General features: G+C 42.8%; 1 pseudogene; it reads left to right on the forward strand.

Moving 5' to 3' along the window:
* The first annotated feature begins 9 nt into the window (after positions 1-9).
* Positions 10-14690, forward strand: LOC140427408 (protocadherin-10-like; annotated as a pseudogene).
* Positions 14691-16031: the final 1341 nt, after the last annotated feature.

A 16031-nucleotide genomic window follows, 5' to 3' on the forward strand; every position in this document is an offset into this window, starting at 1 on the left:
TATTCCACAAGCTACACATTTGTGTTTGCTGTAAGGTCGGCTCCAAAGGTGACCTCGGGGCATTTATGCCTGAATGCATTTGGATAGTTTCCCTTTACGCTTTGCAATTTGAAGTACGAGCATACGCGATTGGAAGGCCCTTATCCCCTCATAACATCGAGAAGGGTAATGGGTGAGCATTACATTTTCGTACCTTGCCCAATGGATTCTTCTCTTGCCTTCCACGTAGATGCTGTCCCGAAGTTTTTCCACAATATACCCGAAATGGAGTAAAAATACTTCCAAGATATAGCTTATTAGTGTGATAAACTACAACAAATCGTGGGACCCTGTAAACGCGAATGTAACAACCTCGATAAGTAACAAGAGTGGAAAAAAGGTCTATTCCACTTATGTGATTCACACCATTTCTAGAAGTTCACTAATACTGTCTGAAATCATAGGTTACAGGGAATTACAGAATTTACAAAGAATCTTCAACACAGAAACATTGCTTTCGGCCCAGTAGGTCAATGAAGGTTTTGATATTCCACACCAGTCTTCTCCCACCTATGGTTATCAAACCCAATCAGGATACTTTTTATATGTACTGCTGGGAAGAAGTTCGGTTGACAAAGAACAAAGAACAAATCAGCACAAGAACAGGCCCTTCAGCCCTCCACGGCTGTACCGGCCATGATACACCTTTGGCCAAAACCCTTAGCGCTTCCTAGTGCCGTTTCCCTCTATACCCATCCTATGCATGTATTTTCGAGATGCCATTTGAATACCGTTAATGTACCTGCTTCCACAATCTCCCTGGCAGCACGTTTCAGGCACTCACCACCGTCTGCGTAAAAAACCTGCCTCGCACATTCTACTAACATTTGCCCCACGGACCTTAAACCTGTGACCCTAGTGACTGACACCTCCACCCTGGGAAAGAACGCCTGCCCATCAACTCTATCTATGCACCTCATAATGTTGTAGACCTCTATCAGGGCGCCTCTCAACCTCCTTGTTCAAGAGACAACAGTCCGGGTCTATTCAGCTTCTCCGCAGAGCTAACACTCTCTAGATCAGGCAATATCCTAATAAACCTCTGCACCCTCTCCAAAGCCTCTGCGTCCTTCTAGTAATGTGGCCACCAGAACTGTGCGCAATATTCCAAGTGCGGCCTGACCAAGGTTCTCTCCAGCTGTAGCATGACTTGCCAGTTATTCTCCTCGATGCGCTGTCCAATGAAGGCAGGCATTCCGTACGCTTTTTTGACTAACTTCTCCACTTGTGTTGCCACTTCAAAAGGTCTGTGGACCTGTATGCCCAGATCTGTCTGACTTTCTGCATCCCTAAGAGCTTTGTGATTTACTGTATATTTCCCCCATATGGTAGACCTACCAAATTGCATTACCTCACATTTGTCCGGATTAAACTCCATTTGCCACTTCTCTACCTAAGTCTCCAACCTATCTATGTCCTGCTGTATCCTTAGACAATCGTCAACACCATATGCTACTACACCAAACTTGGTGTCATCGGCGATCCTACTATTCAGAGCAGCTACATTTTCCTCCAAATCGTTTATGTATACTACAAACAACAGAGGCCCCAGCACAGATTCCTTTGGAACATCGCTAGTCACAAACTTCCATTCAGAAAACAATCACCCTTCTACAGTTACTCTCTGGCTTCTGTGAATGACCCAGTACTTTGTCCATCTTGCCATCTTACCTCTGATCCCGTGTGACTACACCTTTTGTACCAGTCTGCCATGAGGCACCTTGTGAAAGGCTTTACTGAAGCCCATGAAAACAACATCCACCGACCTCCCCTCATCAATCATCTTTGTCTCCTCCTCAAAGGACCCGATCAAGTTAATGAGGCACGACCTCCCCTTCCCAAAACTATGCTGTCTATCGCTGATGAGTCCATTTGTTTCCAAATGGTATAAATCCTGCCCCTGAGTATTATCTTCAATATTTATGTACTACCAATGTGAGGCTCACTAGCCTATAGTTTCCAGGATTGTCCCTGCTTCATTGTTAAACAGCGGTACCACACTACATATTCTCCAGTCCTCTGGGATCTCACCTGCAGCCAATGCGGATGCAAAGATGTCAGTTAAGGCCCCAACAATTTCCTCCCTTGCTGCCATCTGTATTCTGTGGTAAGTCCCATGCAGCCCAGAAGACGTATCTGCCTTAAGGACTCTTCATGATCCCCCTACCCCTCCTAATTGTCTGCTTAAGTACCTTCCTACTTTATTTATACTCCTCAAAGTTTCCACTGTCACCACACTTCTAGACCGTACAAAAGCCTCCTTCATCTTTTTGACGAGGTTCACAATATTCCTCGTTATCCAAGGCTCCCTAAACTTAGCCTTCGTTCTCTCAGGAAAGTGACTTCCTGAATCCTGATCAATTGTCACTTGAAAGGCTCCCACATTCCGATGCTGTTTACCCATCAACAGCCGCAACCAATCCAAATTATTCAATTCCTGTCTAATGTTATCGTAATACGCCTTTCCCCAGTTTAGCACCTTAACCCGAGTGTTACGCTCATCCCTATCCAAAAGTACGCTTAAACGTGCGGGATTGTGGCCACTACTCCCAAATCTTTCCCCTCCTGACACTTGAACCACCTTTCGAAGCTCATTGCCCATTGCGAGGTCCAGTACTGCCCCTTCCCTCGTTGGACTATCTATATACTGCATCAAGAGGCCTTCCTGGCTACACAGTACAAACTCTGCCTCATTCAAGCCCCTAGCACCAAGTGAGTCCCAGTCAACGTAGGGGAAGTTAAATTCCCCAACCACAACAGCCCTGTTACTTTTGCACCTATCCAAAATCTCACTACCTATCTGGTCCGCTATCTCTCACTGGCAGTTGGGGGGCCTGTAATAACCCCCAACATTGTGATTTCCCCCTCCATGTTCCTGAGCTCGACCCAGATTGCCTCTGTGTTCGGAACTGACATTAACCTGATCGTAAATCGAAGTCTAAGATTGAACCTCAGAAAAGAGAAAGGGACTTACCCCCTCTAAACTCAGTTAAACAAAATAACAAAACTCTGAGGTATTTTTGACAGAACAAAGCTGAAGGTTTGAAGTTTTGCTTTGTCTACCGTGATTCGCTGAAATGTAAAATCAATTGGACCAAAACCACACTAATGGCGCTGAAGCACAATAGCTAAGGCTCAAAGATTATGAAAATGTTTTCACTACCAAGGTCAGAACGCACGATTCATAACATGCAACTTAGCTGTGTTTGTGCTTGATAGTTCGTTGGACATTCGGCTGATTATTACCTTTGTGGTCATGTTATCCCATTCATGTTACATTACGTGATGTCTCCATTTGCGTAGTCAATAACAGAACATTGTTCTAGGGTACAGAACATTTGCTGATTGGTGCTAGACGGGCTGATCCCTAGTCTGGCAATATGCAAACTGTGAATCTGATAATTAATTACAGAAGCTGACAGTTCACAATGTATGGAGAAAGGTACAATGGGAGAAAACAATATTTACAAAAGTTGAGGATGATTTTACTCAAACAACCCAAGAAACAGAGGGCGACAGACATTTGCATCACAGCAAATTGTTTCAAGGTTATGGGCAGAAATGATTTCGTCAAGTAACAGTATGGTGATGGTGACGCCAGGTTGATTTACCCGTGGGGTGAGTGAAATCTCATTGGCAATGCCAGTTCCAGTTTCAAGGTCCATTTACCCAACAATGAACCGTTCCTGCTGGTTTGGATGAAGTAAGTTGCTAACTCTTGTTAAAATGACTTCTTATTAGTTTATAATTCTTTGCCGGTTTATTGTACGTTAATATTTTTCTTTAAAAAAATCTAAAACCACAGTTTTTGACGCTGGAATTGCATTTCATTTATCATTTTCCGTATCTCCTTCTCGTTATGATTATGTGCTTTGCTCCCTTCTTAATGTTAGTGTATAATTCTCATGGGCTGTGATCTGGCATGAACATGCCCAGAATCAACAAATTGTGGTCGGCCGCCATAGTTACTAAATACTGAACACATTCAGAACGTTTCTCTGTAGGGTCCGACCCTAATACAGTTCGATTAACACGATAATCAAAATAACGAGAAGGGTATTGTGGCAAATATGTGCCAATCACGCGTCCACCAACATCGAAAATTATATTTCGCTGAGGACAAAATGCATTCTGATCAATAAATTAGAAAGTCCGAGCCGAAGTCCGAGATAGAATGTATTGGTTGCTCAGTTGAGCAGTTTTAGGATTGATTAAGAAAACATATTTTTCAAATATTCATGATTCCACAACTGACTTGCCCAGCAATAGCGATGATTCGTGTACCCTTTTATATATTTTTCGCATATCCGTCGCAATTTATTTCAATGATTTAATTGTTTCTAGTAATTCAGTTTTCTAGTTTCCCACCTGTTTTTAATTCTGGTAAGGTTAGCTGAAGTTAGAAGCTAGCCAGAGAAACCGAAATTGAATGACATAATTCATGTATCTTGTAATGTCTGTTTGGTCAGAAGATACTGTTTTCTAACTAACCTTGAAATGCTGTGATGAAAAATAGTCAAGTTTAGATTCAAAAGAATGTTCAATTTCTGCATCCGGAAAGGCGACATTGGCAGCATTTCAAAGCACTTCACGAAAACAGTCGAACAACTCCTCAAAGATTCAAAGTGAATGGGAGAAGACGGGCATCAATACATTTATAGGTACGGAAGAAAACCAAAGAGAAAATGCTGCGAAATCTCAGCAGGTCTGGCAGCATCTGTAGGGAGAGAAAAGAGCTAATGTTTCGAGTCCAGATGACCTTTTGTCAAAAGATATGGGTATGGAAGCTTCTCCATCGCAAAACAAGATCGCCTGGTGATAGGTGGAAAATACGTATGATCCTGACCTGACAACTGCTGAAATTGTTTTGTGGCAGATTCTATGCAAAGGAAATGAATGGAAAGATTCCAGATGATAATTTAATTGCATTTGAAAGGAGTAGTGATGATCTTTAAAGAGAAAGGCTGCTAGGAGGAAATCTATGCCGGTGTACGCGTATTATGGTTGTGCACTATTAATACGATCCGTGATTGTAGGCCTTCACATCAGGAAGTGTGTCGCTTTAAGAAAAACTGGTGTAATGATAGGGAGGGACTTGCTGTGTCGCCGCGGACCAATGAAGATCTCAAACGCAAGCAGAGATCTATTACTCCTTCTCCGACACGGAACCAGAACAGGAACAGAAAACCGATCGTTGCCTGCGTTCATTTTGTGCAAAGGTCTCTCAATTCGCTCGGCATTCTGATATTGAGGTATTTTGTGGATTATGCGATCAGGCAGCGCTTGACCTGAATAGATTGCCATTTATTTTTGCGCGTCTCCAAATATAACCGACAATGGCAGAGTCACGGATAACCAACGCCTTAAAATTCAGACCTTTGGATATTATTTTTCTTCTTCTTGTATCGGATCTGGTTTTCGGAAAGATTCACTATTCTATTCGGGAAGAAATAGAGCCTGGCGCATGTGGCCGAAGATTTTGGATTGAACATTCGGAGGCTGTCAGCTCGAAAATTCCGACTGGCTCCTGCTGATAAAAAGCAATGTTTGGAGGTGAATTTAGAAACCAGCATTTTATTTGTGAACGAAAGGATATATAGGAAACAGCTGTGTGAGCAGATGCCAGCTTGTCTTCTTTCTTTCGAGATTGTCGTGAAAGAACCTTTGGAGATGTACCGCGTGAAGTGGAGATTCTTGATATAAATGATAATTCACCCAGTTTCCCGGAGAGTGTCATTCTCTTACAAATGGTCGAATCCATCCATGGCGCCCGACTCTCGATTCCGTTAGAGAGCGCTCTCGATCCAGACATGGGGACAAATGCAGTCTCTGTTTATAATATCAGCTCCAATAAGCACTTTGGCCTAAAAGTGAAGACTGCAGAAGACGGTACTAAAATTGTCGAGTTGTTATTGGAGAAACCGTTGGACCGCGAACGGCAGTCATCCTTTCAGCTGATGCTGACGGCCACTGACTGAGGGAGTCCTCCCAGATCTGGGGCCGCTTGGATTCTCATCACTGTGCTGGACAGCAATGACAAGGCGGCAGCGTTCGATAGCAAGGCCTACAAGTTCAGCCTGATAGAAAACTCACCCAGAGGTACCTTGTGGTTTCAGTCCATGCCAATGATCCAGACGAAGATCTTGTCCGCGCTGCGCTCTTTTGACGACGACCGAGTGACAAACTTCCAGATTCAAGTCCAAGCCCGAGACGCTGGCTTTCCCCCTCTGAGTAGCAGCGCAACATTGAATGTGATCATTACGGATCAGAGTGACAACGCTCCAAAAAAAAAGAGTCACCTTCAGCACAGAGCGGATCAGCAAGGGTGGAGGTTGTGCCTCAGTCAGCGGACCAGGGGTACTCAGTCACCAGGATAATCGCAACTGATGCTGATTCTGGTCAAAACGCACGTCTCCTCTATCAAGTGTTGAATGCCACTGATCCCACTTTATTCATCGTGGGGCTTAACTCTGGAGAAATCAGAACAGCCCGATGACGTTTGGAGCAGGATTCTACCACCCAGAGCCTTGTGATCTTGGTGAAGGATAATGGACAGCTGAGTCTCCCCAGCACGGCCACAATCCACTTTTCAATCTTGGGCAATGCTACTGACATGTCCTCCGAAAGTAGTAACTTCGTGACAAATCCTGAATATGTCTCTGATATAAATCTTTATTTAATTGACATTTTAGGTTCAACTTCCTTTATATTTCTTGTAACCATTATTTTGCTGATTGGCATCAGGTGTAAACAGAACAGAAATACTCCTGAAGACTACAACTCCCCAAGCTGATGCTTTTGACTGGAAGATTCGAATAATGCCTTTAATCAGAGACCAACACTGAAATAGTCTTTAAATTATACTGGGGCTGGAGAGATTACTCACATCCCCGAAACGCATCATTATTCAGTTTGTCTGTCTCCCGAACCAGCAAAGAGCGATTTTCTGTTTTTGAAGCCATACACACCACCCATGTCTCAGGGCCAATGTTAAAATGTAAAGACTTGACAACATTGAGGCAGGGTGGAAATAATGGTCATCTCTGTTTAATCCGTCTCTGCTGGTTGAATTACTGAAACTCTTTCCCTTCCAGGATCGCTATTATGGAAAGAAAGGGTCGTTCTTGTCTTTCAGCTGCCAAGTGTCTTCCATCCAATGATATGGTGAAAAATAAAAGGCACCATGATACAGCAACACGCGTGTGAAACTGGCATGTGTTAACTGGGGAGGGAAGTCGACAGGCGAGTTATTCCACGAGCTGCACAATTACGTTTGTAGTAAGATCCGTTCCAAAATTGACATCGGGCATTGATACTTGAATGCATTTGGATACTTTCCCTTTACAATTTGAAATACCAGCATAAGCGTTTGGCTGGCCCTTATCCCGTCATAACATCGAAAAGGGTGAGCCTTAAAATTCCATAGTTTGGCCAATGGATTCTTATGCTGACGTCCACATTGATGCGGTACCGAAGTTATTTCAGAATGACACGAGATTGGTGTAAAACCTCTTTCAAAATATAGCATATTAGTGATAGCCTTTAACATATTGTCGGACCCTCGAATATAATAATATAGATAAGAAGTAAGCGTCTAAAAAGACAATTTGACCAACATGATTCACACCATTTCTATAAGTACGCTAATATTGTCTGCAATCATAGGTTACAGAGAATTACATAATTTACTCATAATCTTCAACTCAAAAACATTGCTTTAGGCCAAGTAGGTCAATCAAAGTTTTGATGTTCCAAACCAGTCTTATCCCATCTTTAGTTGTCAAACCCAATCAGCATACTTTTTTATATGTACTGCTGGGAAGTTGTTTGGTCCAGATCTTATTCTAAATTGGGGCCTAAGTCTGAACCTCAGAAAAGGGGAACATACTTACGCCCTCCAAAGGAAGTTGAAAAAAACAACACCATTCCCAGGTATTTTTGTCAGAACAAAGCTGAGGGTTTGAACTTCTCCTGTCAAACCCGCGATTCACTGCCCAGCATGGGTTGGCCCAAGACCAGGCTAATGGAGCTGAAGTAGAATAGTACGGCTCAGAGATTATGAAAATGTTTGCAATCCACTGATCAGAACGCACACTCATAACTTGTAACTTAGCTGTACTTGTTCTTGACAGTTGGTGGGACATTCACCTGATTATGCCGTTTGTGGTGGTGCTAACGTATTCGGGATAAATGACGCGGTGTCTCAATTTGAGTAGTCAATATATGAACTTTGTCCCAGGGTAGATAATGTTTGCTGATTAGTGCTAGACGGGCTGGCCCCTAGACTTGCATTATGCAAGTTGTGAAATTGATGAGTAATTATAGAAGCTGAACGTTCAAAATTCATGGAGAAGGCAGTATCAGAGAAAACAAAATTCACAAATGCAGAGCGTGATTTTAATCAAACCATCCAAGTAACAGAGGCCACAGGCGTTTTAATCACAGCGAATAATATCAAGATTCTCAGTAGAAATGAGAGCCGTAATAGTAAAATGATCGTGAAGCCGGGTTGATTTTCCCGGAGGGTGAATGAAGCTTGAAATTTCACTGGGACTCCCACCTCCAGTTTCAAGATCCACTTACCTAACAATAAAACCGATTCTGCTGTTCTGGATGAAATAAGTTGTTAACTTTCGCTAAAATTACTTTCCATTAATTTGGAGTTCTTTGCCGGTTTAATGTAAGTTAATATTTTTCTTTTTTTTGATTACCTAAAACAACAGATTTGGACCCAGGAATTTCGTCTTCCGTAATAATTTATGGCACCTCATTCTCAATAGAATATCCGAGCATAACGCCTAGATAAAATGCATTGGTTGCTTAGGTTAGGATTTGAAGATTGATTAAGAAATAATATTTTTCAAATGTTCAGAGCGATGATTTATGCACCCTTTTAAATATACTTTTTTGCATATCCATTGCCACTTATTCCAGATATTGAATTTTTTCTTGGACTTCAGTATTCTAAACCCCCTCCTGTTTATAATCGCGATAAGGTTAGAGACATATGCGTTAAAGGAACATCTGTAATTATGGGTGAATTTAATCTGCACATATATTGCGCAAATCAAATTAGCCGCAATACTATAAAGGAGGAATTCCTGGAGTGTATACGGGATGCTTTTCTGGACCTATACCTTGAGCAAACAACGAGAGAGCAGGCAATCCTGGATACTGTGCAATGAGACCGGAATCATTGGCAATCTAATTTTGCGAGACCCCTTGCAAGTGAGCAAGCATAATATGATAGAATTTTTCATCAAGATGGAGTGTGAAGTAGTTGACTCTGAGACTAGGGCCCTGAATCCTAATAAAGGAAACTACCATTGTATGAGTTCAAGTTGTTTATGGTAGATTGGGAAATGTTACTTAAAGAGGTGGCAGTGGAGCACATGGGCGAACTGCAACAATTGTTTATTCCTGTCTTTTGCACAAACGTAAAATGGGAAAGGTGGCTAAATCTTGGCTAACGAGGGAAATTAGAGATAGTATTTGATCTAAAGAAGAAGCATACAAATTGACCAAGAAAAAGTACAGGTCTGAGGATTAGGAGCAGATTAGAATTCAGCAAAGAAGGACCAAGGGATCGATTAAGAAGGGGAAATTAGAGTCCAAGACGAAACTCGCAGGGAACATAAAAACTGACCGTAAAAGTTTCAATAGGTTCGTGATGAGAATTAGATTGGTGAAGACCAATGTAGTTCCTATACAGTCAGAAACAAGGGAATGTATAATAGGGAACAGAGAATTGACTGAACAACTAAACACATGCTCTGGTTCTGTCTTCACAAATGGCACAAATCAGGTACAAGAACTGTTGGGGAACACAGGGTTCAGTGAGAGGAGGAACTGAAGGATATCACTATTACTAGAGAGATGTTGTCGGAGTAATTGATGGCATTGAACGCTGATAAACACCCAGTGCCTGGTAATCTCCGAACTGGAGTACTTAAGGAAGTGGCTCGAGAGATAGTCGATGCATTGGTGGCCATCTTTCAGGATTCGAGAGAACCCAGAATATTCCTGCAGATTGGAGGGTAGATAATGAAACTCCACTAATTTAAATGGGAGGTCAAGAGAAAACAGGGCACTAAAGACCAGTAAGCCTGACGTCACTAGTGATACAATTACAGAATCCATTCTCAAAGATTTTATAGCAAAGAACTTGAAAATAATGGTAGGTTTGGACAGAGCCAGCATGAATTTATTAAGCAGAAGTCGTGATTGACAAACCTACTGGAATTCTTCTGAGAGGTAACTCGTAAAGTTGACGAGGGGAACCAGTGATTGTGGTGTACTTGGACCTTCAGCAGGCTTTTGACATGCGAGATTAGTGTGCAAAAGTAAAGCACATGGGATAACGGTTAGTGCATTGAGATAGATAGAAAAGTGTTTGTCAGACTGGAAACAAAGAATAGGATTTAATGGCTGTTTCTTGTATTGGCAGGCAGTGACTCGTGGGGTACCGCAGGGATCAGTGCTAGGGCCCCAGCGCTTCACAATATATAGCAATGATTTAGATGAGGGAACAACATGTAATAGCTCTAAATTTTTAGCTGATACTAAGTTTGGCGCGAGGGTGAACTGTGAGGAGCATGCAGAGATCCTTCACTGTTATCGGGACAAGTTGAGAGAGCAGTCAAATGAATGGCAGATGAAGTATAATTTTGAGAAATGAGAGGTTATCCACTTTGGTAGCAAAAACGAGAAGGCAAACTATGATCTGAATGCCCATAAATTAAGCGAGGGGGACGGGCAACGAGACCTGTGCCTGTGTGTCGTCGTACAACAATCACTGAAGGTAAGCAACCAGGTACAGCAGGGGTTAAAGAAGGCAAATGGATGTTGGCTTTCATAGCCAGAGGATTCGCCTACAGGAGCAGGGATATCTTGCTGCAATTATGCAGGGTCTTCGTGAGACCACACTTGAAATATTGTGTGCAGTTTTGGTCTCCTGATCTGAGGAACGATGTTCTTGATCTTGAAGGAGTGCAGCGAATGTATCCTAGAATGATCCCTGGGATGGCGGGAATGATGTAGGACGAAAGATTGAATCAGTTAGGATTGTATTTACTGAATCTTCGAAGAATGTTGGGGAGAGGGGTTGGTGGTCTCATAGAAACCTATAACATTTAACAGAATTAGACAAGGTAGATGCAGGAAGGATGGTGGGTGTGTCCACAATCAGGTGTCACAGTCTGAGGGTGCACGGTAGGACAGCGATGACAAGAAATGTATACACCGACAGTGGTCGGCCTGTGGAATTTGTTACAACAGGAAGTAGTTGAGGCCAAAATATTGCACATGTTCAACTAGCAGTTATATATAGCACTTAGGGTGAAGGGGATTAAAGGATATGGGGAGAAAGCGGGATGAGGCTATTGAGTTGGATGATCAGCCATGATCAGAATAAATGACCGACTGGTCTCCTCCTGCTACTATTTTCTATGTTATGTTTCGATGACGTTAACTGCAGCTATAAGATAGCTATACATAGAGTATCCGAAATTGAATTACATATTTCACATCTCTCATCGATGCCTATTTTCAAAAACATCCATTTTATTGCTCAATAGATAACTGTTTTCAAAATAACCATAAAATAGTGTGATTAAACTAAATAAGTTGAGATTCTAAAGATTGTTCAATTTCTGCATTTGGATAGGGGACACTGATTGCATTTCCAAAATCCTTTACGAAAGTTCGTGATAGGTACGAAGTAATCCAGAGACGACTACATTAATACAGTATGGATATGGAATATTTTCCTTTGCAAAACGGTATAATTTGGTGATAAGTGGAAAAGTGCTTATGATGCTGCCGTGACAAATATTTAAATTATTTTGGCGCTGATTAGATGCAAAGGAAATCAATGGAAAGACTTGACATTATAATTTATTTGCATTTGAAAGGAGTAGTGATGACCTTTAAAAAGAATGGTCCCTGAATAAAATTTATTCCGGGTTGTGCGTATTATAGTTGTACACTGTTAACATAATAATAGTGATTGGCGCTCCTCACATCAGGAGCTGTGCAGCTTTAAGAAAAACTGGTGTAATGATAGGGAGGGAGTCTCTGTGTCGCTGCGGACGAAAGAGGGTCTCAAATACATGCAGATATCTATTGCTCCTCGTCCGGCACAGAACCAGAACAGGAACAGAACGACAATAGTTGCCTGCGTTCATTTTGTGCAAAGGTCTCTGTGAATTCGCTCGGCATTCTGATATTGAGGTATTGTGTGGATTATGCGATCGGGCAGCGCTTGACCTGAATAGACTAACGGTTTGGAGGTGAATTCAGAAACCGGCATTTTATTTGCAAACGAGAGGATAGATAGGGCAGATGCCAGCTTGTGTCCTTTCTTTCGAGATTGTCGTGGAAGAACCTTTGGAAATGTACAGCGGTGAAGTGGAGATTCTTGCTATAAATGAAATTCGCCGAGATACCCGGAGAGTGTCATTCTCTTACAAATGGCAGAAATTAATTGAACCCGGTTCTCGATTTCAGCTTGAGAGCGCTCTCGATTCAGACTCGGGGACAAATGCAGTCAGTGTTTACAATATCAGCCCCAATGAGCACTTCGGTCTAAAGGTGGAGACTACGAAGACGGTACTAAAATTGTCGAGTTGTTTTTGGAGAAAGTAAAATTATCGAGTTGTTTTTGGAGAAACCGTTGGACTGCGAACGTCAGTCATCCTTTCAGCTGATGCTGACGGCCACTGACGGAGGGAATCCTCCCAGGTCTGGGACCGCTCGGATTCTCATCACTGTGCTGGACAGCAATGTCAATGCGCCTGCGTTCGATGGCAAGGCCGATAAGATTAGCCTGATACAAAAACTCACCCAGAGGTTCCTTGGTGGTTTCAGTCCATGCCACTGATTCAGACGAAGGTTCCAACGGGGAGGTAATTTATTCTTTCAGTAACTGTGTTTCACCGAAAATACAGGAACTGTTTAGTTTGGACCCTCGAACAGGAGAGATTCGTGTTCATGGAGTAATTGATTAAGAGGAAGGTGGCAATTATTCACTTGATGTTCAAGTTGCCGACAATGGTTCAGCGGCAATTGCAGGACTTTCTAAAGTTCTGGTTAAGGTAATAGATGTAAACGATAATGCCCCTGGGGTAGTACTGACGGAATAGTATCATGGTCCCTGAAAATGCTGTTCCCGGAAATGTGACAGCTCTGATTGATGAAATATATCGAGATTCTGGGAAAAATGTACAGGTGCACTGCGAGATCCCGAAGGTCATTCCCTTTAAATTTCAATCGTCTTCGAGAGGTCATAACAAATTGACAACCAGTGACATGTTGGACCATGAAACCACCCCTCTGTACAACATAGCTATTTTAGCCAGGAACTCGGCCTCCCCTCCATTATCAACAAATAAAACCATTCAGGTTACTGTATCTGATATAAACGATAACGCCCCAAGGTTTGCTCGACCCATGTACACAGTGTATGTGATGGAGAACAATGCTCCCGGTGCTTCTATTTTCGTCAGTGACTGCTTTCGATCCTGGCCAGGGTCAGAATTCCTACGTCACTTACTTTTTCACAGACAACCTTCTGCAAGATTTTCCATTGTCAAATTACCTCAATCTTAATTCGATGAATGGGACCTTTTACGCGCTGCGTTCCTTTGATTACGAGCAAGTGAAACACTTCCAGATTCAAGCCAAAGCCCGAGACGCCGGCGTTCCCCCTCTGAGCAGCAGCGCAACATTGAATGTGATCATCCTGGATCAGAATGACAACGCCCCAGTAATTGTTCCACCTTCAGCACAGAGCGGATCAGCAGGAGTGGAGGTTGTGCCTCAGTCAGCGGGCCAGGGGTACTTGGGCACCAAGATAATCGCAACTGATGCTGATTCTGGTCAGAACGCACGGCTCCTCTATCAGGTGCTGAAAGCCACTGCTCCCAGTTTGTTCATCGTGGGGCTTAACTCTGGAGAAATCAGAACTGCCCGAGGAATTTTGGGGTAGGATGCTACCACCCAGAGCCTTGTGACCTTGGTGAAGCATAATGGACAGCCGAGCTCTCCAGCAAGGCTGCAATCTGCTTTTCAATCTTGGACAATGTTACTGAAATTTTATCCGAAAGTAGTAACTTCGTGACAAATCCTGAATATGTCTCTGATATAAATCTTTATTTAATTGTCATTTTCGGTTCCACTTCCTCTATATTTCTTTTAAACATCATTTTGCTGATTGGCATCAAGTGTAAACGGGACAGAAATAGTCCTGAAGCCCACAACTCCACAAGTTGTTGCTATGGACTGGACAATTCTACCAATGCCTTTATTTAGAGACCCACACTGAAATAATCTTTAAATTATACTGGAGCTGGAGAGATTATTCAGAACTCTCAAACGCATCATTATTCAGTTCGTCTATTTCCCGAATCAGCAGAGTGATTTACTGTGTTTGAAGCCCTACACACCGCCTATGTCTCAGGTCCGATGTTAAAATGTAAAGATTTGACAACAATGAGGCAGAGTGAAGTTAATGGCCATCTCTGTTAAATCCGTCCCTGCCGGTTGAATTACTGAAACTATTTCCCTTTGAGAATCTCTGTTATGGAATTAATGGATCATTGTTGTCCTGCAACTGTCAAGTGTTGTTCATGCAAAGAAATTGTGAAAAATAAAAGGACCCATGATACTACATCGTCGTGTCTGAAACTAGCATCTGTTGACTGGGAATGGAAGCCGGCAGGCGATATATTCCACAAGCTACATAATTGAGTTAGTTACAAGGTCGGCTCCAAAATTGACCTCGAGGCATTGATACTTGAATGCATTTGGACAATCTCCCTCCACGGATTGCAATTTGAAATCCCAGCATAAGCGATTGGACTGCCCTTATCCCTTCATAACATCAAAGAGGTAATCGGTGAGCTTTAAATGTTCGTAGTTTCCTCAATGGATTCTTCTGGTGACTTCCAGAGTGTTGCTCTCCCAAAGCTTTTTCACAATGTCGCGAAAATGGCGTAAAACTACTTTCGAAATATAGCATATTAGCATGATAATCTACAACACATTGTCGGACCCTGCAAACTCGAATTTAATAACCTCGATGAAAAGTAGAGTGCAAAAAGGTCTATTTCACCAACATGATTCACTACCTTTTTATCAGTACGCTAATATTGTCTGAAATGATAGGTTACAGCGAATTACATATTTTACCAATAATCCTGAACACACATTGCTTTCGACCCAATAGGTCCATGAAGGTTTTAATGCTCCACGTAAGTCGTCTGCCTTTAATTATCAACGCAAATCAACATTTTTTTAAAGTACTGGCGGCAAGTAGTGTGGTTTACAAAGAACAAAGAACATCACAGCACAGAAGCAGGCCATTCGGCCCTCCATGCCTGTACCGGTTATGATAACACGGTTGGCCAAAATTCTGAGCACTTCCTCGTACCGTACCCACCCATACCCATCCTATTCATTATTTGTCTAGATGTCCTTTGAATACCATTAAGGTATTTGCTTCCACAACCTCCCTGGCAGCGCGTTCCAGGCACTCACCACCCTCTGCATAAAAAACCTGCCTCGCACATCTCCCCTTAACTTTTCGCCAGGGACCTTAAAGCTAGTCACCCTCTGGTGACTGATCCCTCTACCCTGGGAAAGAGTCCCTGCCCATCCACTCTATCGGTGCCCCTCAGAATCTTGTAGACCTCTATCATGTCGCCCCTCAACCTCTGTCGTTCTACTGAAAACCGTACAAGTCTATTCAGCTAATCCTTTGGGCAGCACGGCAGCACAGGTGGACAGCACTGTGGATTCACAGCGCCAGGATCCCAGGTTCGATTCCACGCTGGGTGACAGTCTGTGCGGAGTGTGCACGTCCTCCCCGTCTCTGCGTGTGTTTCCTCCGGATGCTCTGATTTCCTCCCACAGTCCAAAGACGTGCAGATTAGGTGGATTGGCCAGGCTAAATTGCCCTTAGTGTCCAAAAAGGTTAGGAGGGGTTATTGGGT

The sequence above is a fragment of the Scyliorhinus torazame genome, chromosome 7 (assembly GCF_047496885.1).
Source record: "Scyliorhinus torazame isolate Kashiwa2021f chromosome 7, sScyTor2.1, whole genome shotgun sequence".
NCBI lineage: Eukaryota > Metazoa > Chordata > Chondrichthyes > Carcharhiniformes > Scyliorhinidae > Scyliorhinus > Scyliorhinus torazame.